The 24458-nt window shown below is 45.2% G+C and overlaps 1 protein-coding gene across 3 annotated transcripts in view; it reads left to right on the top strand.

Moving 5' to 3' along the window:
- The window catches only part of LOC5667465 (uncharacterized), a 48980-nt gene that overhangs the window by 11049 nt on the left and 13473 nt on the right, over nt 1-24458 (top strand). Inside the window, exon 1 of one of the 3 annotated variants that reach the window (XM_061647023.1) lies at nt 20612-20914. The exons of the other annotated variants lie outside the window; for them this stretch is intronic. The gene's annotated coding sequence lies outside the window, so the exon portion shown is untranslated. Of the gene's footprint in view, nt 1-20611; nt 20915-24458 lie in introns of those variants that run through there. 3 annotated transcript variants of the gene reach the window in all.

Here is a 24458-nt window from a genome sequence, read left to right as displayed (position 1 = left end):
TCCGAAAATACTCATTTTAGCAAAAGATAATTCTCCCCCGTCACGTATGTGTGTGTGTGTGTGTGTGTGTGGGAGTATGTGGGTGTGTGTGGGTGTGCTTGAAACGTCATGGAGATACATGGACAGTTTTTAGTAGCTAATTTTTTTTTATTGCAACTCTCTATCCTTATTTCCAATGGGTTTTGCCTCTCTGTTGCCCGTTTTTCACGTTAGAATTTTAGAGATACGAAGCTAAGAAGAGGAATAAGGAGAGAGAGAGAGAGGGAGATAGAGAGAACGTGAATCTTACATGGACGAGACTTTTGTCGTGGGTGGGAAGCGGCCGTTTCGTGCGTTGACGGCAACGGAAAGATTGAACCTGGCAAATGACTTTAAAGAATCTTGCTCCTTTATCGTCACACAGTTTAAAGCCGCTTGCCGTAGGATATAGGACACCGCTTGAGAGGGAGGGTGGGGTTTGTTTTGCGAGGGTCCAGGGTCACGTTAAAGTTTTCATCGCCTTTCGAACACACACACACCATTCCGCCCCGAATGCCATTAAAGTGAGATTTGCTGTTTGGTGTGGGTTTACGAGACGGTCTGTGCTAAATTTTAAAGATCACCAGTTGCGCGCATACGCAACGATGTTTTGGGATGGCACTGGTGGGCAGGGAGTGGGAGAGGAAAAGAGGGTGAGCTATAATAACCTTTCCTTTCGATGGGTATGTTTTAAGGTTCGTCGTTGTGCTACTTTTAACGTCGAGGGATTTAAAGTTTGGCTACGATGCGGTACAATCCGTTTGGGAGGGAGTACGGGCTTTAAGTTTGGCTTTTGGTTGGGGCAATTTCAATGGGAATTTTGCTATGCAAATCTTGCTTATTACTTGCTACTGTTAACGCTACTTTAATGCGGTTGGAAAAGATGTTTCAGCAGCTCTACTTCGGCTTATTTTCACCTAAAAATTCAACGAAAGCAGTAAAATATGTGCGCCATTAAAATCATAACTTTCTCCTTCCCTTCTTCTCACGCCAAAACTACTACCGTGCGCCACAGTTTGAATTCAAATGGCCATTCGCGGTGCTATAAATTAGAACTACCCGCTCGTGCCCTGCCAGTAGCGGCTAACGCGGCAACAAAGCTTTTCGTTTTTCATTAATTTCACTTTCAAGTTATGACCTTTGGTCTGGTGAACTATTTTGTTTTTTCTTTTTTTTACAATGCGCAGTCAAAAGCCGACACTGGGTATACATACACCTAAAGAACGTAAATGGAGTGGAGACATCACAGGGGAAAAGGGTGTTTAATTTCCCTCTTCTCCCCCACGCGGAATGAGGCAAAACGCAGGAGCAAACCGTACGGTCGAACGGTCGATAAAGTTAATTTAAATAAATCCAGCTATCCGATGTGTTTTTGGTTAATTTGCCTTTCCCAAAGGGGTTTCCCCGTCGTTGGGCGCTGTTTTATTGTAGCAGCTCGCGGGCATAAACTTTAACACTGTCACGCTTATTTGCAGCGGAGAGCAAAAAAACAAATACTCAACCAGCAGCACCGCAACAAAAATCAATCTTAAAACAGAACTCTAAAACAGAAAATCTAATCATAAAAACGAAATCTACACACTATCGCGGCCAACGAATTGGTTAGGTTGAACTGGGAATGCTTCCTTCCCTCCTCCCACAGATTAAGGGCGCAGTGGGCGCAGTTCGTTCGCGTTGCTTTGGATTGTGCTTTCCGGTCAGCGCCGCCCAACGATTCCACTGTCCTTTCCCGGGTCCGCTCGTTGCCGCTGTGAATGCCGCCACAACCGTCAAGAGGAGGACGATGACGAGGACTCGGTCGGTTACAACGAAATCGCGTGCTCACAATTATTACGCCCCTAATGCCCTGCCATGGTTCTTTAAAACCGAAATAGCGTTTAGGTTATTTTTCATTTATGATATTTTCATTGCGCCCAACGAACGTGCGGAGGGGAGGGGGAACTTCCTGCGGCAAGCGCTGGACAGTGCGGTGCTGCCTGCTGACGGTGACGACGATTAGGTTGATGATTATGGTTACGACGATTTTAGGGTGGAGCTCGCGCTGGACTTGAAAAACTGCGTGGTCGTCGTCGTCGTCGTCCTTCTTTCCGGGCCGTCCCTTTGATGACTGGAGGGATGTAAAGGGTATATTATCATTCGTTTTACCTTTTACCGTTGTTATTGTGCGCTGTTGTCGTATGCGCGAGAAAAACGCGTGGAACATCCTTCTCTATTCTTCCTCCCTTGTCTCCATCGTTAGGGGGCCTGACGCTCTGACCGAGTCTGACCGCTGATGATCGTTAGGCGTTTGGGATGGGTTTGTTTTGAGGACGGGAGGTTGCTTATAATTTCTGTTTTTTTTTCTGACCAAAGAAAACGCCACCCGGGAAGGGCTGTTTAAAGGACGTTTGTGCCTTTGTTTTTTGTTTGTTGGTTTTGTTCGGGCATTCTTGCCATTTGACAATCAGATTAAAAGCAAACTGTTGGAGTATTTTTCCCCGGGTATGCTATCATCGTGCTTAATCAGGGAAAGTGCATTTTGGGAGCGCGGTCAGTGCTTTTTGACGTCCTACGAGCTCAACTTTTCAGAGGGTATGGAAAAAAATTTCCATCAAAATTTGGCCAAGCCTGTGGCAAGGGAAAGAAACCATTTCGTACTTTCACTTTGGCAGTAACTCTCCTGTATTGCTGGAATTTCTTGCTTTTCCCTCTTTCTGCTCACAGCACAAAAAATAGTAATCGAATCTGTACGTCTTTTTAACAGTATATATCGTGCATGAAGCACAAACACAACGAACCCTTCCACCGCCGGGCCAGACCTCGGCTCTATCTCTCATCACGGGAGATTCATTTTGTATCCGGCGTGCGTGCGGGGACATACCTGCTAATCTAGCATAGTATGATCCCGAACCGGGCAACCAATTCCATTACCTTTCGTTTGCAATATGTGCAGTGCACGTCCATTGCCCGGGCACTACAGCCCCAATCTCCGTCGCAACTCGCAACTACACAAACACACGCATTGGTTGGAAAAATGAAATCAATCAATACTTTATTACATTACGTCACCGATGGTTGGTTGGCACTTGGGGGCACTCCCTCCCTGGGCCGTACCAAGGGCCAGAAGAACCTGAAAACGTAAAAGCCGGCCCGGGTAAGGCTCTCTGGCCCATAAGCTGCAGCACGGCTCCTGTTTGCTCCTGCAGCAACGGTCACACTGCAGAAGAAACACACGTGTGGGGAAGGGGAGATTAGCTTTTGCATTATGTTGTTTCCTTCGTTGCTGGTGCCTTTTTACCGTTTGTGCAATTGTTTTCGTTTTCTTTACTTAGTTACTCCTTTTTGCTGTTGTTTTGAATCATGAATTCCATTACTCGGATAATCTTATTGGAAAATCTTATAAGAATCCTTGACTTACTGCCCAAGCTGTGAATAGTGTTGGAAAAATCAATTCATTTCCGAACGGAACTAGTTCCTGCTCGAAAAGGAACGGAACGCATGATGTAGGCTCTTTTCATTTATGAATATCTAAATGTTAGTTGGAAAATTTGACACAACTGTTGTTGCGCTAGATAGGTGAAGAAATACGGTATATTTCTAGAAATCAAATCAATTTTCAGAAAAAAAAAACGGTCACACATAATTTCTTCCCTTGCTCCTTTTAAATTATTAAAACAGTTCCTGTTTTAACCTTCTCTTATTCAACATCACGTGGGTGCAAAAACTTACTTTTTAATTTTGTTTGTAATTTGTTCCGTGGAAGGAACGGAACGAATCTAGTAGATTCGGGACGAATGTTTCGTTACTAGTATTGATGGAAGGATATGGCTTGCTACTGTTGCCGTGTTATTGGAGAATCGGCTTTTACTAAGGCTTTTCAATGTTTCTTCTATTAAGTTATGGTTAAATTCTAAATATTTGGCAACATATTCCAAAACTGTTGCAATTTACCAAGCCACCTGCTCATCCTTGACGAGGAAATTCCATCGTGAAGTTCAAAATCTAATTTCACTGCATGTATTGTTGCCCATGTTTTGTTGGGATTATTCCCTGCACAGAAGAAGCGTAGTAGGAATGTCTTGGAAAATACCGACCGATAGCGATGTATACCAATAAGTACGCAAAAAAAGGAAAAAAGGAAGATCCCTCTATAGTTCATCCCCCTTCCGCCATCCAGCATACCCTCCCAGACACCGTTGCCGGCGCACCGAAAGTCCGTAATTGTGTTGGATGGTCCTCGGCACTCGGTTTGCAGCTTGTTGCAAAATAATTTTGCTAATCTGATCACGTATCGATATAAGGTTCATTACTATGTTTCTGATTTTTTATTCCTCCGCCAACGTGTACCGGCCCTGGAAAGGGAGCATACATATAACGCTCGTGGAGAGGGGTTGCTAGGGCTACCTTGGGCTTGGGCTGGAGTGGCTACGGTCGCAAGGCCATCGCATCCATCCATTTTCCTGTGTGTGTGTTTTGCCGTTTCTCTTCCGCACTCTGGTAAGAGGGAGGGTTACGTGCCATAGCAAAAGGGGTTGCGCCCGCTTGACGCAATCTATAAACCGGGTACATATTGAATTCTTCAGCACACATAATCCTCCAGGTAGAGTCAGCCCGGGCCAGGTTGGGATTATACTTTTATTTTCCATCCTCCAAGTGCAACGAGCAGCATGCAAGACATTTGGGCAGGAACCGGGACCAATGGGGGGAGGGTTCCGGACAGGCAGATGAAGGGTCGAGTGATCCGTCTCCGTCTGCCTCTGTGCCGGTGTGGTGCTTGATGACACAACATTACGACAGATAGATATTTTGTGCACTGTTGGCAAACTCGGACAAATCGATAGTGTGCGAAAAGCCGTGTGTGTGTAGCTGTGTGTATCAGTGAGTGTGTATGTTGCCTGCCCGAAAAGCTGGTAACTTCTTTGTCCAATCTCGCCATTGGATTCCTTTTTTTCGGTATTTTGCACTCCGAAATCCAATCAACAGCACCCGGGCTAAAAGCTAAAATGTATGATAAATAAGCGCTCGCAAATACAGAGCCAAATTGTGTCTGCATGTGTGTGTCGGTACGCGCACACCGACCGATTCATGCACACCAGCATGGCGGAGAAGGAAAAAGAGAAGCGAATATTTTGCTTGAATTTCCTATGTACAATAAATATAATATTTTTAATTAATTATAACTCTCGCCTGTGTTGGCGTGTGTTTGTGCGCATACGGTGGCGCGGGGGTGATGCTGCGCGTGTGTTGGCGTTATATCTTTATGTGCGCTAGCCCCCGGGGTCTGGGCAACGCATCGTGTCTTGGGCAGCGTCCGTGCGTCGACAGGGAAAGGCGGAGTGGAAAGCGGAACAACACAGGGCGGCGATTTTTCTCTCGAGCCTTATCATCATCATCATCATCATCGTCAGCCTCATGTGTGTGTGGTGTGTTCGTGCATGCGTGGTCGCTTGCGTGTATGTGCTGGAAAGTGGTGCTTACTTGACGTCTTTTCCTCGGCCGAGGTTCTTTCCCTCGGCCCATTGCTTTCGGCCAAATGAGCGCGAGTGTTTCATATTTCGTCGGTGGATGTATAAATTTTCTCCTCACCGCAGGCTGCTGTTAATGTTTATTTTTGCGCTGTCCTGTCGCGTTTTCCCCGGGACCGGGGGCCAGGCTTTTCGAGGAGGATGCTGCTGCCTCTCTCGCTCTCTCTCGCTCTCTCTCTCTCTCTCTCTCTCTCGAATCGCTCGCGCTTGCTCTATTTTCTACTTTATTTAATTCCTTCTATCTTGGCGTACATATCTCGTCCCTTTAGCTCAGTCATTTTTCTTCATCCTTCTCCTCTCCGCATACGTTTATTCATTTTCAACATAAAGTCACTTTCATTACCTCCAACAACGTCCAACGGGGCTGCTCGTCCTGGTCCGCTTTCAAAACATATACAAACCAAGCTTCTGCTAACTTTTCCCTATTGAAAACCTGTCAAGATTTGATTTTCCTTTTTCTTCGCCCTGTTTCCGGGAAACGTTGGATAAATGGTAAGGGGAAACAGTGAAGAAAAGGGGGGAAAATTACACCCTCCCTCCCTTCCGACCTCATTGCCCTTTCGCATGCAGTCTTTCTTTCTGGTTGTTTGTCGAGCAAAGTGTACACGACGGCGCCTTCTTGCCTTGTGTGTGTGTGTGTGTGTTTTGGCCCACGCACTTTTATGTTCACACGTCATCTTCACTTAATGCTTCCCTTTTACTGTTTAACTTTTCATATTTTGTGTTACATTGTTGCTTGGGTTTGCATCTAATTTCATACTCTTCGCATTACTTTCTAGATTTTTTTCTATGAAGTAAGTGAATGTGTTGTGCTTATTACCAGTTTCATATAAAGTAACATTAACTTTCGATTTCTTTCGATAACACTATGAATACTATACTTGATTTGCTAAACCACATCAAGTATCTCAATTGAATGAAGATATTAGAGTTATTCTGCAGTGAAAATATAACTTTATTTTATTTTGGTTTTATTTTACTAAAAAGCAAACTGAAATATGAAGTTGAATGCATCATACGTTGTGCACTTGATTTTAAAATTTAATTCATAACCATGATCTCGAAGCGAATAAACGGATGCACATGAACAGGATTATGAGGTGACCTTTTTGTACAATATTAATTATGATATTTAGTCTTTCATCTGATACGTAATTCATAATATATTTCGGCTATCAAAAATTAACAAAAAATAACTACAATTTAACATTCAATCCCTCAACAAATTTCCACTTTCGAAGTGCTCACCATACATAGGAAATCATAGTCACATAGTGTACACATAAACTTCATATAGAAAATGTTGTTAGACTTCTAATCATGCATTAATTTTACAACTCCACGCACTCCCTCCTGCTTCCAACATGCTTCATCGTTCGCGCCTTTTTATAGCACCAATGGTCCAGCGATTTAAAATATGTGTAAAATGAACTACGGCAGCAGGGCGATGTCGTCGTCCTCTCTTCCTTGTGGCCCCTTACGGTCCGGGGCTTTCTGGGTTGTAATAATTTTATGTCACCAGCAAGCCTAGGCGGGTTGGGCTTGGCAGTGGAATAATTTTACGATTGATCTCTTTGCATAGAAATGGCTTCATCAGATTCTGGGCCGACGTATCTTTTCCGTAGTGAAATTTTCCTGACCTCACTTCGCCGTCTCCACTCCAACGAATGTGCTGAACAGGGTGACAGGGTGGTGTTGGCCCAATGAAATCGCCAACCGGCGCCCTGCGTTTATCAACGCGACGCTAGAACACTTCCGCTGGGTCGTTTTGATCGTTTGTGAACTCATTACATTCAGCCCACTACGGACGAGAGAGAGAAAGAGAAAGAAAGAGAGAACCAAACGGCCCAAAAGGCTGTAGTCGTGCTTACCACTTCATCATCAACACCGCCTCCGTACGAAGACAAACGCGTTGTTTGCGTGACTGAAGGTCTTGGTGCGTTTGGTGGCGGGTTTGTGTGTGTGTGTGTGTGTTCGCTTCCAAGTCCCCGTGCCCGTTCTAGGTTCGCTGCGATGTTTTTCGCCGCTTTGCACACGGGACATGTGCTGTCTATTCTGGCGGTGTGGCACCAAAGCTAGGCACCGATATGGGGCCTTTCGGTTGCATAGGCGAAGTAAAAATTAAGTTTATGTCTGTTTAATTTTTCATACGACCTGGTTAAACACTCCTCAACTTTATGGTCTGGCCATCCGTTTTTCGCCCTTTCATCGCGGTTGAGGGTAATTATAAAGAAAGGTACTTGGAGGATAAGTTTCCTTATTTATATTTACATTTTTACCTTCTGGCACCCAGGATTTGTGAAGTACTTCATTAACGACTAAATAAATATATGTATGATACAGGGAAAGTTGTGATGCAGGTGTATAAGTTTTATACTGAAATCCTTAATGTCTAATTACATTAAAGTCCATTCAATGCAGACTTTCACCAATTCACTAAGAAATTCAAGAACACTCGCCCACTGCTGTCCAATAGCCTGGTAAATGGAAAGTAAAAATTAATCCAACTTTTCCCTTTTCGTTCTCTGCCGACCAAGTAGCGGCGCCGGTTCGGATACTCTTATCTTAAGGTCCTCTCTCCCATCCCAACTCCACGCATCCCGCTGGGTGTTAGTTTCCTCTTCAACTCCAAGGCTCGGCGCGAAAGTGGACACACGTTACTATCCTGCGCTTCGCAAAGAAGAAGGTTTCGAAGAAGGCAAAATCCACAATAAACGTGGTTCGTTCCCTTTCCCGAAGAAAAGACACAACCGAACCAGGTGCGAAGCAGCAAAATGGGTGGTTGCGTTGCTACTGCTGCTGCTGGTCTGGTGTACATTAAATTAATATTTATGTAATTTCTTATTAGGCTCTTATGTGTTTAGCTTAATGTGCGCTGTACACATTTAGGAAAACATAAAAATGAATGTGCGCTGTCTAATGCAAATCAGTTGCGTGTGTGTGTGGGTGGGTTCGTGGTGATTGTCCAATGGTGTATGTGTGTGTGTGTGTGTCTTCTCGGTTGGTTTCTTCGGAAAGTTTTTACATTTTCCTTTCCATTCTAGCGAAAAACGCTACTGTTCCCCCGAGCACGAGCACTATGGAGCAAGAACGTGACGATGGCCTATAGAGCGTTTGAAACAGGGACAGAGGGAATCAAATTAACTCACCCCCGGGAAATAGGGATAATTGAGCAATGAAAGTTTAGATTTATAATTAACGCAGCGAGTGATATTTAAGACCGGTTGAAACTTTTCGGGGTTTTGTATCATTCGAGCTACATAGTCTAGCGGGTTGTTTTGTTCACTTTGAATCACGTTTAGGCAAGCAAGATGTTTAATTATTAGAATGGTTTGCTAGTGGTTCAACGACGAATCAGTTACATTATCGATTCCTTTTTTTTATTTGCTGCATCGTAGATCCTTGACCGAAGCTCAGCGTACGCGCTCTAGTAGCTCTCGTAAGACCGGAAGGCTTCACAAGAAATCGCACTTAAACACGATTCGTTTCGTAAGGGATAAGGGTACCGATATTTATTGATTTGGTGGATAAAATGCGATGCTGTTGGGGTTGTTTTTACAACAAAAGCACAAAAATGGAAGTAGAAGTTTGTTAAAAAATAATAATATTTGTTTACTAAACAGCTTAATAGTGTAATATAATAATATTAAGTAGTGAAGCGTGTAATAGTAATTTAAACAACCACTGCACGTGTTTATTGCCCGTCACCCACGTACTGGAATGATGAAAGATACAGCGCCTCCATTTCACCATCTCTATACTGTTTCCATTTGTTAACTAAAAAAAGGACATACATTTATGAGAAAGACTTGTGCAAGTAAGCATCAGCAACAGGAAAGGGAAGCTCCCAATGTTCGTACAGGCTACAAAATAATGGATCAGGATAAGCAAGGACCATATCGTACCGAGATCATCGGGGCCAAATTTTTACGCATGACAATGATGAGCCCCCGGGACGATAGTGACAGTTTCATACATAAATTATTCTAACCTTCTCCGGCCCGACCAAGCTGTCCCCATGCGAACTATGTGCGTGTATGCTTCTTTCGAGGCCGGGAATAATGGGCAGCACAGATTACAGATTTATTTTCGCTGCCTCGGTTCGATGAGGACACTCGCACATTCGTCTTCGCGGCTTTCGGTGTAATTCTGCCGGCTGCTGGACCAATCTGTTTCATTTATCTTCCCTTTTGAACAATAATTCATCATACAGCACTGTTTTTGGTCCAGCGGTTTTTTCTTTCTTTTTGCAAGTGGTCTCTGTTTCGCAAAGCTGTCTGTTATGAGAGATAAGTGAACTGGGTAAGATAGATTCGTATAGCAAGTACACTGCTCTTAGGATTCGCAGCGTTTGGAGTTTGTCAAGTCAAATGATAAGAACGTATGCGTGAGGCATGTAAATGTTTTAATTTATACGCGGTTGTTGTAGCAATCTATCATCTTTCAGATACAGTAAACGCTGGAGATTTGTCTTTATTCTTCAAATATAAGTATGTTATGCAACAAGTATGTTGTAAGTAATAAATTTCGATATTAAAATTAGCAGTAAATAGCATCGAAAATGAAATATTCAAAAAACCATCTCGTTGGGGACCCATCTGTAGCGCACGTTTGACACACTTTCGTAAATGGCACGCAACAATCACTTTCGCCATCGTACCGATGGTAGTAAGAAAAAACGAATCCCTCCCTCCCAAAAAGGTACAGCGTGTTTTTCCGGGGCGCGTGCCGTACATAAGAGGCACCGCCGCTTCAAATACATAAAATGCGAAGCGGGGAGAAATTATTTTAAAATGCTCTCAAATGATGCAACCTGTTGCGAATATCCTCTTCCTTCCCTTGCTTTTCCTTCCGGCTGCGTCTGTAGAAAGACTCATGTAAAACAAACGAGATTTAGGGCATGGTTGAGCAGAACCATAGAGAAAGAGAGAGACAGAGCGAGAGAGAGAGCAGGATCGAATGATCGGTACACGGCGAATGCTGGGCCGGAGTCGGAGCAAAAAGTCACGATGGCAGTTTGATGGTCTCTAGGCGGGCGGGGGGAGTGGGTGGAATGAAAATTCGCCAGCCATTCGTTCGGCCAAAAACACACCACCCACCCCACCACGACATAGGACACGAGAAGTGGCGGGGCAGGAGCACGGCGCGCGTTTGTTGACTTTAGACCTGCCGGGCCGGGTTTTATTTCACTTTTTTAAGTTTTGCGCAGCTGGCGGTGTGTGTCTGGCGGAGAGAAAGACCGGAGGGCACCGTATTGAGGAGTTTATTATATTTTGCAGCGGGATGGCGGGCTGGCAGTGGGTGGCTGGGTGGGTTGAGGCTTTGAGATGGGTTTATTGTTGTGTTTGATTTCGTAGCCGGCATTCGGGGCTGGCTGCTGTGTCGTCCCGTTCGACGATGAAATTGTAAAATCGGGCGCAGGGGGTTTGAAGTTTCAAGGACAAGGTCGGCAGACTTCGCCCACAAAAAAGGGGTTTCGGTGCCATCGACCGGGCGTGTCTGATTGTGTATCGAACATGGAGATGCTGTGGCATGTGCGCCGTTTGACCTAATTTAGAGAGGCGATGCTGTCGTCCGGTGGGGTTTCGGTTAGATGAAGGGTTCGTTAGTGCATTTTAAGGATGCTGTGATGCTGGGTTTGAGATGATTTACTTGCTTAAAGTATGCTGGATTGGAAATGTGTATCCTTTTCAATTTGAATGCTTTCTTTAATAGTGTATGAGCTAAAACTCAAACCAAGACCTACTGTTATTCTTACAGTGAAACAATTTCCCTTTTTGTAATAGGTGTTTGTGATGAAGAATTTAATGTAAACTTTGAAACACATTTGTTGTGCTATTTCCTTGTAAATTCTGTACAAATGGCTTCCCGTGCGAGAAAAGCAATAAAAATGCGCAATAAATTATAAGCTGCACACATACCGTAGTACCGCCACTGTAAAGTGGGACAGAAAATCTAATTCTCTGTTGGTAAGGATTTTCCCTTTCCCTGACAAAGACACACACACACACACCGGTACCGCTGCACATCGCTGAAGGTTAGTGGTTGCTTAAGTGTACGCCTGCGTGTCCTCGCTGCCCTATGTGCAAACCGACCAAAACTGAAACAGTTTTCCCCCGTTTCCTTGCGCGCACTTTCGGGAGTATGGGTGGAAAAATTAAAAACTCACTCACCAACACAACCACGCATCACCCGCTGCTCTCGGGGTGAGTTTTCACTTTCTTCGATGCGTTCGGCCGAAGCAGGTTCGTCCTTTTGCTCGCTCGTCTGTCGCGTCTCGTATGCCGGCGCTGAGAACGCTGAGCGACTTTCACTTTTCAGCAGTCGGAAAAGCTGAGCGTATAGAAAGTGAAAGCCCGTCAAAGGTAGGAGCTCTCCTCCGGCCAAACCAAACAAAAACAAACCGGCCGGGCGGTGGTGTTTTGGTTTTTGGGACCGTGAGTTACCGTGCGGTGGAAAATGAGATACCACCATGCCGCTTCCATTGAGAGATGTGTGTGTGTGTGTGTGTGTGTGTGTGTGTGGGAGAGAGAATGAAAGACTCTGTGCATTGGGCAAAAGGGGAAAATCTTTGTTGCTTTTTTCCCTGTCCATGCTAAGGTTGGCATTATTCGATGGAGAAATTTAAATGCGTGCACGACAGGGTAGAATACTTTGAGAAAATTGGACAAACGACAAGTCTAATGGAGTGATTGTAACATTAAAAAAATGTTCGAAACTTGATTCGAATTATCTAAATATTAAACATGTACTTTAGCTTCAAAATAACAGGGCTTTAACATAGTTCAGTAGGATTTATTTTCCAAAAATGGATCATTTTTGACGTTTTGAAAATAAAAACTTCGGCATCACTACAACGTCACGCCTTACATTGCAACATTACAGGGTTTCCCACGATTTATTGGTCAGTTCCCATGATTTTTTGGTGCGTTTCCACGATTTTTTGGTCGTATCCCATAGATTTTTGGTTCGTTCCCATAATTTATTGGTATTTTCCGATTGGATATCAATACAATTGCACCAACAAATTCTGGGAAACGACCAAAAAACCGTGGGAACGCACCAAACAAACATGGGAACCCACCAAAAATTGATGGGAACCAACCAATAAATCGTGGGAAACCCTGTAATGGCGAAGTTGCCCATCTCGGTAGTGTACAAAGACATCAGTTTGACTGACAGCAAGACGTCAAAAGCACGGACGAGTACACGGACTGGACCGGATAAGTCGCGGGTGGCGCCGGTAGGATGTGAAGGTTGGCGGTGAGTGTTAACAAAAGCTAGCCCGGCAAAAAAGGACGATAAGCGTGCACTTGCTCTTCACCGCCTGAAGCATCCCACCAGCCAACTCCTCACACACGCAACGCATACATCACACACATATCGATGCCGATGTTAGGAGCAACATTTATGTACGCGCGCATACACGTGTGCGCCCTCGTTTCGGTCGTTATCGTCGCCCTCCCGCCTGGCCGGACTTTGGATGCGCAGCTGGAAGAGGGAAAAGGGCCAGATGGAGGAGAGACCGACGAGTGTGTGTGTGTGTGTGTGTAGAGTTGGTGATGCTGTGTGTGCCTTCGTTACGATTCGAACGAAGTGAGATATTTCGGCCCTACCTCTGTGACTTGTTCCACGACGTGTGTTTCCCTGACCACCACCACCCTCGCGGGGGTTGTAGAAGGATGTTGTGCGGGGGCGGCAACGATTTCCTGGAAAATGTTGTTGCCCACTGTCTTCATTTCTGTACGGGGTTTGCTTTCTCATTTGCTGTTTCGCTTCTTTCATATTTTCCAGTGAAAGTGTGTGTAACGTGAGCGAGGACGAGAAAGGGTCGGGAAGGAAAATTAGAAGAAACTCGAATGTGTGCGAGGAAGGAATGATACGAAGGAAAAAGGAGCTTGGAGGGGAAAGGGAATGGAAGTGTGTACAATTCAAGTCACTTATTAAAGTTTCTCCCCGCGTTTTTCTCCCCCGGCCACGGTTCACCTCCTATCACCGTTAGATGTTGCTTCCTTCCTGTGGTGCACACGTGTGAGATAGCACATAACAGAAGTACACGAGCAAACACACACACACACACACACATAGGCAAGAGAGATAGAGAGAGAGATGGAGGCTTTTACATTGTTCACTGGTCAACTGTGTGCGGAAAAAGGAAACGGATAAAAGAGAAGAAAAACTCTGCGCTGCTCCAATTTTTTTTCCCCGTTTCGAGTTTGGCTTTTTCCGTACTTTCGTTCGACTATTTGTCGATCCGATACCGAAAGGATGTGTATTGCTTTAGTGAGCGCACTTGCGTTGCAGAAAGAGACAGCAGGATAGAGGGAGCGAGCGAGTGATGGTGCCGAGAGCGGTGAAAATGACTTCGACCGATGGATTGGACGGCACCGATCAATTGAACCGGGAATGAGCAAGCCATAAAAGCGGGGGGGACAAAGCCCGGCCAGAAAGGCAGGAAGACGAAGGCGAGAGACCCCGCCATGGAAGGATACGGTGGGACGGCTGAGAGCTGCAGGTTGCGGTGCGGGCTATATGTATGCCACGATTGTGTATCTATGCCAACTGCAAACATTGGCCTGTCTGGCGGGCCGGGACGCACTATTTGTTTATTTGCCGGGCTGTGGAGCGCGCATAATGAATTATTTGAAAAAGGCTGAGCGAAAAACAGACAATCGGGGAGGGGAGGCGGAAGAAGGCACACGAGTAGAGGCTTTCGGTGCTGGACATTCCAAGTGTTGTTTCATTTCGGGAGGTTGTTGTTTTTTTTGGCTGTCGGTGTGGTACTGGCTGGCTGGCTGGCTGGTGCTGGTGAACAGTTGCTGCGTAGGTGAAAAATTAGTCCACGTATTTGAACTGGGTGTCGGAGGAGGGATGTGGGTGGGGTGGGTGAGTAGAGGTAAGATAAATAGCGTTGCTTAAATTATACATCCTGGCACAAAAATGAGTCATTGAGCGACACGAAACAGAAGGGGTTTACGAGTGTCCTTTTTTTGTGCATGCCACAAATTCTCTCGAGAGTCGCGTAACGATTTGGAGTATTTGGAAACTTGTTACCAATCATTCTGATTCACAATCACAAACATTGTATGGCATGAGCATTATCCTTTGGTCCTACATAACACAATTCTTACAGGGGTTTGCAAGGTATCTCAATGCCATAAGTAGATACCGTTAAAATTAAAAAATAGACTGTATTGAGATGGGATTCTAAGAGTTGAAAATGAATGAAGTTCATGATGTTGAATTGACTAGCAATCCGGTAATGGCGCACAGTCGATTTATCGTGTGATATCAGTATTCATTATTTGTTTAACATTTAGTTTCCAAATTTAAGCTTTCCAACTATTGCTCCATAAAATATTTGTTTCTTAACTTCTTCGTGTGTTATTATTATTTCAAAAATCCTAAGAAGTCTTATTAAATGTTCTGATGCTCCATGGTCATAGTTTCTAATTCCTTTATGACCTTAGGTCCAGCTTGCAACTCAATTTTGGCCGCAAAATTATTGGAGTGATGCCCTATAAACATCATACATCGTATCTTGACACTCTTAGTCAACCCGAGTTGATTATTCATTTGAAATATGGCGTCAGAAATCTTTGCTAAAAATAGAGCTTGTTTTTGCAACCAGCACTATCAACTAGTGATGGGTTTCATGAATCTTTCGTTGAGATTCATTCATATGAATCTTCAGTGACGAGTGATTCGAATCCCGAGTCGAATCTTCAAAGATTCATGAATCTCTAAAGATTCACGAATCTTCAAAGATTAACGAATCTTCAAAGATGCCCGTTGTCGGTTCAACTGCGTGGTACTTTCCAAGAAGTCTCAAAAGCCTGTATAGGCTGGCATGACCACGTAGGTTGTTACGCCAAAAAGAAGAATAATAAAAAGCTCAAGCTTTATGAATTTTAGAGATTTATAAATCCTTAGAGTTTCATGAACCCCTAGAGATTTGTTAATCTTTCTAGATATAAGAAACTTTTGAGATTCATGAATCTTTCGAGATTCATGATTTTTTTCGAGATTCATAAATGTTTCGAGATTTACGAATCTTTCGAGATTCACGAATCTTTGAAGATTCATGAAACTTTGAGATTCATGAATCTTTCCAATCGGGATTCAGATTCATTGAATCATTCCAAAGATTCATTAAGATTCATGAATCTGAATCTGAATTACCCAACACTACTATCAACCCACTTTTACTCGTGGAAAATCTACTTGGACGACTTATAAACCTGTCCGTCATGGGTTCAATCCCCAAATGGACCATGCCTCTATTCTGCTATAAGTAATCAATGAGGGCCACACTGAAAGCCAAGCCCACTAATGGTACAGATTGGCATTGATCGACAACGGTTGTTGTGTCAAAGAAGAAAAAGTCTACTTTGAACAACCCTAAGACTTGGATAACCTAAGCTGACGCCACTGGATAACAATGACTCTCTTATACAAGCACCTTTTTACCACTTGGAGTCGGATACTTGAATCTGTCTGTCCATAACTTGAGCTCGTTACGTTTGAATTTCCTTTTCAACTTCTGCACCAAGACTTTCAAACCGGTCAATTAAGAGAAGGTGACCTGAACTAGGCTTTAATTTGACGCTCTCACCTTTCTTTGGATACGGTAGGATAATGGAGGAATTGATAGATTTACCATATCCATCAAACAGGAAGCGTTTCTTTTCACTTCGGATTTAGCAAAATAACCAATAAATGTTATCGATTTTTGATGCAATCAATTATGAAGGATACTGCAATAAGTAGGATCATTGCAAGAAAAATAGTTAATATTGTCTTCTTTTCCTTTTTAAAATGCCAGCGCAAGCTAAACCAACTCTCCTGCAATTGATGCCGTACAAATACACGCGTTAAAACAATTGCAGCGGTCAAAACGGTACGACTTGCTTGCCTGCACACTTTTGCGTCCTTTTAAGGGCGACTTTGCCCTTCCACCATTCGGTGGCACATTTTTGTTTAGCCGCTCTAAATCAGCGCTGCTTTGTCTTTGCTCACAAACCAGCATGACGCTAATGAGACTCGGACAGCCATTGCGCCATTGCGCTCAAAAGCGCTCGTTCGAATAAAAACAATGCATATTCATTTGGAAGGCACGGCAGCTCACCGTGCCTGTCCCATGTGAAAAGTACCTTCGGTGGTGCTTAGGGGGCGATTTTCCCTCGATTACTTCCACTACGTTCCACCAACAGCATGTCCCAGCCTGCCCTGTAGTTCAAACGTTCCCATTCGATTACTAGTGCTCTCGCTCTCCTTCTCTCTCTGTCTCTCCTTTTGAGTAAGGTGGACAAACAAAATTGCCCGAATTACCCGAGGAGAAGGTGTCGAAAGCGCCCTGGCAAGCGGTGGTACATAATTTTTGAGGATAACACACACACCCAGCAGATGGCGCATATTCGGTGCGGTGGGCGCCGGTGGCACATGGTCTCTCTCTCTCTGTGCGAGGTTATGAAAGTAAAGCACTTCGTAACAGTGAGCGCGAACGGCCGTAATAAAATTAGCCGAAATTGGTGACCACACCACGCTGATGGCGGCCAGCACCTTAGCACCTGGATGTTGATTTTTAGTGACCGAGCGTCCCACCGTGTGTCGTGTTGGTGGACGATTTTTGAACCGAGGTGAGAACGGAAGACGCCCATGTCGTAAAATTAACCATCTCCCTCCGGTCCCGCCACTGTCATCGGGTTGGCCCTCTCTCCTGGTGGACATTGGCAGATTATCATCCAAAGCTGGGCCAGTCAAATGAGGTGAGGTTGGAGGCGAAAAGATATAAAAAATAAAAGTTCACCGAAGAAAAACGGAAAAGGCAACACAACTGGCTCTTGTAACACAATAAAGGCAGAAATGTAAATGGATGATGGGTTACGTAAAACAGAGGGAAGATAGTAAGTTGACCGTCCGGGAGGTGCTACCGAGAGGTGATTAGTGGAGGGTTTTGTTTTCAAAAAGGATTTTCCCCCCAACAAACGCTCCACGTAAACGTAAACGGGTAACAATTGCTGTACTTACGAGTGGAATCGAAAGTTTCACAGAAGAATAGTAAAACTATCGTGTACCACACACTACCAACCGATTGAAAACGGAAGGAAAACTGGCGGTTAGTGGGCTGGGGTGTGGGGTGGCATGTTTAGCTTCATTTGGTTCTCCTCTTTCTTTTTTTTAATGGCAACTTAAGGCGATCTGAATGTGGTAAAAATTTACTGTCAAAAGTCAGCCAACCGGGAAAGTACGGGCGCCCGAGTCAGATGGAGAAACATTGGAATACATGACCATCGTTGCTGCTGGTGCTGCTGGTGCTGTTGTTTTATATGGAGCTATTTTTATTTAAATTTGATAGTTTCCTTCCATAACTATCAATTTATTCAAACGACCCACCTTCCCCTTTGGGGATACCCTTTTTCCTCTCGAGTTCAAAAAGCTCCCCGGCTGCTTTGAAGCGAACCAAACGCGAGCGAGCAAAAGAAAAGAAAACAAAGAAAAAGAATCGTAACCATAATGAATGCATTAAAATATAACTTTATTATTATAGCGTCGTCCTACCAGTAGCGCCCGTTGGTGTTTGGCTGCAAAGACGCGCTCGAAAGCCTTCACCAATGTGGGGGGGGGGGGGATCTGTTCCACTACGTCTTGGAATCCTTGGCACACACACACCGCTGTTTCCTAGCAAAAGCAGTAAGAGTCGGGGCATTTGTCAATTGTTTGGTTTATGTCCGAATGGCGGCCGCATACCGGGTGGGGCCTTTAGTTTCATGCCCCCTTCCGCCGGCAGCTTTCAATAGAATTGATTTTTATTTTACAGGGTTTCGGGGTGGTTTTTGATAGACGTACAGTTTTATATAGCTTTTTTTTGCCCCCCCCCCCCCCCCCACATTGCGCTCTCATTGAATAGGTAAATACGGAGCCGGGCAACTCTTCCCGCCGGCCACCGGCGTGGAAGGATTTTCATGGTCTGATCTACTTTCTTCGGGGCTTTTGTTTTATTTCGCCTCCTTTCCGAACCTCCCGCAATGTGTGTACCCAACTCCGCATTGAAGGGTAATAAATATTTATATTTCACTGTACCTCCTGTACATACGGCGTAAAGCGTCTGTGGGGTAACACACAGACACACGCGTACACCGGTGGAGGATTTTTATTTTCTCGTTCATCCCCCGCGTGTTTTTTTTTTTTTTTTTTATTTTGGTGGGTGGTATACTCTGAACGGTTTCTGTGAATGTCCTTCAAACCGTGCCGTAATATCCGTCGTCTCCAGGAACCGCCGTCTGTGGGGCACATGGCACCGCACGACACAACGACGACAACGACTCCCGCGGGGGTGGATTATCCTTAGTTGAAATCCAATAAATTTCAGCACATGCGATCGTCGTGCACAGCAACGGCACCTTTGCATACGCAGACGGCGGCTCAGCGCAATGACAGCAGCAATGAGGTTCGTCGCCTTGCGCCTTGTCCGCGCCCTGTACCACCGGGGACGGCTGTTTTTTGAATTCTTAATAATTCCTCACCGCACAAATGATGGACGGCTTTAGCGTTGCCAGGCGCATGTGTGTGTGTGTGCATGCGTTCAAGGTGCGCCCAAATCAGAGTAAGACAATTTTGAAGAAAAGTCCTTGTAGGGTTTCCAGAAGGCCAGTTTACGGTTTCCAATCCGCAAAAAACAAAAAACAAACGGCCCACCGGACAAGTCAAATTTCCTGTGAGCGTTTCCGAAGGAGGATTAGTATCTTGGGACCCCCCCCCCAACCCCCCCCCCCCCTTGGGGGTGGACACACACGTTCACAAATCACAACCGTGCCACAACGGCCGGGGCTGCGGGTTATTACACTGCGCGAAGGGTGTTAAACACCGCAATAAGACGGAAAATGAGCGTAGGCTTTGTGGCTCTGATGAACGTTACGAAATCCACTAATTGAAAAGCCGGTATTGATTTTTCTTCGGTCGGAGGATATGGAGGTGGCTTTATTTTTTTTGTTTTTTTGGTATTCCTCTCCCGGATGTGCTCGTTGCTCGTCAAATAGGTCAATTATGGTGGTGGAAGCGCTTTGAAGGAGTGTTTCCGATAAGGTATTTAGAAAGACGCTGAACGCTTTTTAAAGCCAGGAGGTATCAGGGTAGCTAAAGCAGCCAAAAAAAACGTATATTACAATTCGTTATGACCAACAATTACAGCACTTCGCACTCGCCGTTGCTCGGCTCGTGTCCCGAACGAATACTGGCGGGGAGGGGGTGACCAAATAATTCATAGCACCCGGAGCCGCCGGGGAACGCTGAGTAAATTAACATAAATCGGGGCCGAGTGAGTGAAGAGGTCCGAAAAATTGAATACAGTTTCCAATCAATCGGGACCGCGGTGCAATAGGGGTGCATTATTAGCTTTGCTGCTGTGTGCTGCGTGTAAAGCAAGCGAATGTGTGTGTGTGATCGGCATAAAGCATAATCCCCGAATCGGCACAGGGATGCTATTGGACGGGAAAAATTAAAACCATTGCTTCTTTGCTCGCGATCCCTTCGGAAACTGCTGTCGCCACTGACCGGTATGCATATATGTGCAGCAGCAGGCCATTCATCCATCGGTTGTCCCGTGTTCGTCGTCTTTCGGTACGCTCTCATTATTCGATATGACACGCGTCCCTAATGGCTGTGTGTGTGTGTGTGCCGATCGGTTTGAGGCTGCTGCTGCTGTTGTGCCCGCCGGGGGTTGTGCTGCATTGTGATCCGCAAGCCAGCAACCAGCAACCAGCAGCGACCGGTAGCGGTGCAACGGTGCAGCGCAAATCCCGTCCCTTCCCTCCGTTTTAGGACCACCGTCCCACTGGCCCACATTCGGGTTCGGGGCCTAGGTTTTAATGGGATTTTTCGATTTTTTCACCCAAAAATCGCGTTTTTCTTTTTCACACAAGGGACGAGGGGGGAAGAAAAAATGGGCGAAAAGAAGGGAGACAGAGACGACGAACCCCGACCGATTGTGCAGCATGGATGCGTTTCGTTACTGTGTTGCTGTTTTTTTCTTTGTTGTTGTTGTTGCTTTCTTTCTCTTCTTTTTTGCTCAAAAATTAGCGTCAACGGGCCAGCCAAGGGGATGCTGGCCAGCCGCGGGGAAAGGGGCAGGGAAAAAGCTTTGTGCGTTTGGTTGAGTGTTAGTATTTTTTGGATTTCAATTTGCTGCTTTTTCACCGAAATTCGTCAGTATCCGTCGGGATAGCGCGTGAGACAGAAGGTGCAGAGGTGCGAACATGTGCCGTCACATTTAGAGATACAGAGCGATACAGAGTGTCGAAGATATTCGTGCTTTTGCGTGTCGTGAGATTCGTACGGTACCGATTGGAAAACTACAGTCAAAGGAAATATTTAACAAAAGAAACAGTTAAAATGTAAGTGTAAAGAAGGGCTGATGATGATGAGGTGAATTATGTGTTTATTTTCGGGGCAGAAACGATATAGCAAAATTAACTGTTTTCTTGTAAAGAAAAACTGTTATTAATGCATGGAAATGTGTACTTGAAAGTGGCTCTGTGTACTTGTAATCTTACTCTTAAGAGTGTGTGTTGTGCTTGAGATAGTCTCCAAACAGCTTTCAAGTTTTCAATCAAAACTTTACATTGAAAGGAGAAAAACAACTAAATTTGAATGGATGGAGATGGATTCCCCCACTGTGTGTGTTTGTAGAACGATTTGTGAAGGAAGCAGTTTGGCTTTATGCTTGCTTCCGTTTTATGAGTATAGTTTGATAGTTTTATCTGCAGCCTTTTTGTGTCTCGTTATTTTCATGTTTTCCCCAGCGGTTTGCCACTGCGAAGCAAACAAACTAGCAGAGGAAAACAACCGTTTTAAAAAAATAAATAAAATTCATACGCCGACAGCAAAAAAGGACTCCGCCGACGCCCCGTTTTGGATATCCAACGCAACACAACTTTTGTAGCTCGTAAATATGGAAGATGGAAACTCCCATTTCTCATTCGGCAATCGTGATAGAATCCAGACTTTGCACTCTTTTTTTGGTTGTCTTTATCTGTTCACTGAAAAATTCGTTCCTTGCACCCAACCCAATCTCTTCCCACTCTCCTGCTGCATGGTCTTGTTCGTCTTGTCTTGCAATGCGTCTGACAAATATGTAGATTGCAAACAAATAGCCTCCCGTTTTACTGTCCTTTTTTCTCGATGGCTTTGGTCCTCCGTGTCTGGTGCGGGTCTTGGTCCCAGTTGGAAAAAATGAACCCAAACGTGGGAGTCAAACGGATGGGATGGGAAGGTGCCATAAGATGTGATGTGAGCCGAGAAACAACGCCAGCCAGCCAGCTTTATGGTGGTGCACTGTTTTTAAATTGAGGAAATGTTTGTGAATGTTTTTTTTTGCTTTGCATTGTTTCAAAACCAGAGCACAAAACACGAACCCGCTTGGGCTTGCAGCAGAAGGGCATTTGTTGACGGCAAATACAAGGAGCAGGAAGAAAAATGGCCCCAGACAGACACACGCGGAATGGAATATGCCTGTTTTATATTCCTTTTGTTTGGAAGTTTTATATCACTTTGTAAAACTGTTTTTCTTTAGATATCGGGAGGATCGTTTTTTTCATCTTCTTGTTGTGCTTGGTGTCCGTCCCGTTTTGCGATTCGGTTGAGTTAACTTTTCGGTGATGCGTGCGTGGGGTTGGTAGTTTTTTCTTTGTCGATATTATTGAATATTCTATTGCTACTTTGCAGGCTGAGGAAAGACACTCGCGACAAACTGGCGCCAACCGTAGTGGACCGACAAGGTTTTTGCGGTGCTTTGGAAGCGCGGTAGAGATTAATTTATGCAAGAAAAAATCACAACGTCACAAGGTTCAAATTGTAAACCAAAGCCAGTGGTTTGAATGCAACAGGAGAGCAACAGTTTAAAGATTAATTTTGCATTTGGTTTTTGCGAAGGGCCGCAGCCTCAGCAAATCAAGCGACAAACCCCTTGTTTGCCAGCTACCTATCCCATGCACCTTGAGCGGAAAGCGGACACAACACCACCACCCGTCATCACATTGCTTTACACTGTGCTTTGCGAGCAGCTCCGAACAAATGGGTTTGGGTACGGGGGTTTGGGATTTTAAATTCGCTATCCCTTATTTTCGGCTGTTTTCCTTTGTCACGGTCTTGCACTCTCCCTCCGCTCGAGGCTGGCCGTCCGAACCCGCGCCCGTCGGGAAAGGTTCATTCAAAAACCATTCAGTCACTTCATTGCTTGTTTCGGTACAATCGGCACAGCAGTCGGCGACCATTAAGGGATCGTGTTGTGACTCAGCATGGCGATACCACAAAACACCTCTCTCCTCTCTGCTGCTGCTGTAAAGTGGTGGAGTAAAGTTGTGTTTGATTTTTCACCCGTGTGTGTGTGTCGTAGATGTCGCAGATGGTCCTTGTTGAACGTTTATTATTCTTGTCGGTGTCCCAGAGGCCCTTGCGATATGCCGCCCTTCGAATGGTTGCAGCGGACGCAACAGAAGGCGTAAAGAGTTGAGCGACAGTTTCAACCTTTTTTATTAAAATGTAGAATTTTAGAATACATTCAAAACTGAGCTTCTAGCTTGTACACATTCATAAAGGAAGGCCACGGGTCATTATAACTCTGCCCTCCGGCCGGTATGTCCTTCTCTTGACGATTTAGCCATTAATCGTCACCCACCGCCTATCCACCCCCAATGGGCTGCGCAATAGTGAAAACAAAATTTAACTAATGACGGTAATGACACACACCATTACCGGGGGCCACCTTTCGCCCCCGGACAGCTATGATGGAGTACTTTCAAGCTAGCTGTTAGTGAACATGTGTGTGCGTGCGTGTGCGTGTGTGTGTGCATATGGTAATGCTACATTTTAAATATGTACGATAACGAACCCTATCAGGCAGCGAGGGAGGGGTCTACCGAGAGAAAGAGAGAAAAGAAACTTTCGACAATTATATATTAATCGGTGGTGTGTCCACTGGCGGGGGAGGTGGCTGTGTTTTCTTTTTTTTTTTTTGGGAGGGAGGGTACGCATCCACGGCTTCCGAGTGCCCTTCGAGGACGACGAAAACACGAACACGGGTGGGTCGATTTTTGTCGAAATGGCTGTGGCTTTATGCTTTTCTAATTTCAACACTCGACATGTTTTCGTTATTTCACGGTGCTCCTTTTCCTTCTTCATACCCTGCTACACACACACGATCCCTGTCAGGAGGGTGACTAATAGTTTGCCGGCGACGCCCTAACACCGCGTTGATGTTTCTTGCGGGGGGACACTGCCCAACCTGGCCTGCCTGCCATTACCGGGCCCCGGCCGGGCCAAAGCGCAACTTTCAAACCGAACGCACTTTTTAGCACCACACACAACACCTCACTCCTGATTACAGCAAACTTTATCTGGCCACGCGGGACAAACGGCAGAGTACCCGGGCAAGCAGGCAGGTGTAAAAAAGGGCAACAAAAAAAAACAAACCCCCAACGCCAGCCAGTTGGTCCTGCTGATGGTTGCGCTTCACTATCAGCTGGAAGCGCGCGCGCGTTAGAGCCGAAATAAAACCGAAAAATATGTTTATCTATCCCGCTCCGCGCCTGCCTTTTGCCTTTCCATCCGCGCCGCCCAAGCGACGAACCCTTTTTTCCGTTTCACCGTTTGAGTTGTTAGGTGGTAGGGGCCATCGGGGTCGAAAGCAGGGGGAGAAAAACACATTTATTTTGGCACCTTCTGGGGCGTTATGCCGAACGGTTGCCGGAACAGACGGTGGCGGTTGGCTGATCGATCGATTCGTGAGGTGTGGTTGTAAAGCTCTTGTATAGAGTGCGAAGCCGCTGCACACTACTCTGCACAGCTCCAAAACGGGAACAGATGTCGCCAAATGATGTGTGTTTCTGTTCCTGCCCCCCACCCAATAGATAGTTAATGAACCTGTTTGTAATATTCACA

The sequence above is a fragment of the Anopheles gambiae genome, chromosome 2 (assembly GCF_943734735.2).
Source record: "Anopheles gambiae chromosome 2, idAnoGambNW_F1_1, whole genome shotgun sequence".
Lineage (NCBI taxonomy): Eukaryota > Metazoa > Arthropoda > Insecta > Diptera > Culicidae > Anopheles > Anopheles gambiae.
This window is presented reverse-complemented; position numbering and strand designations above follow the sequence as displayed.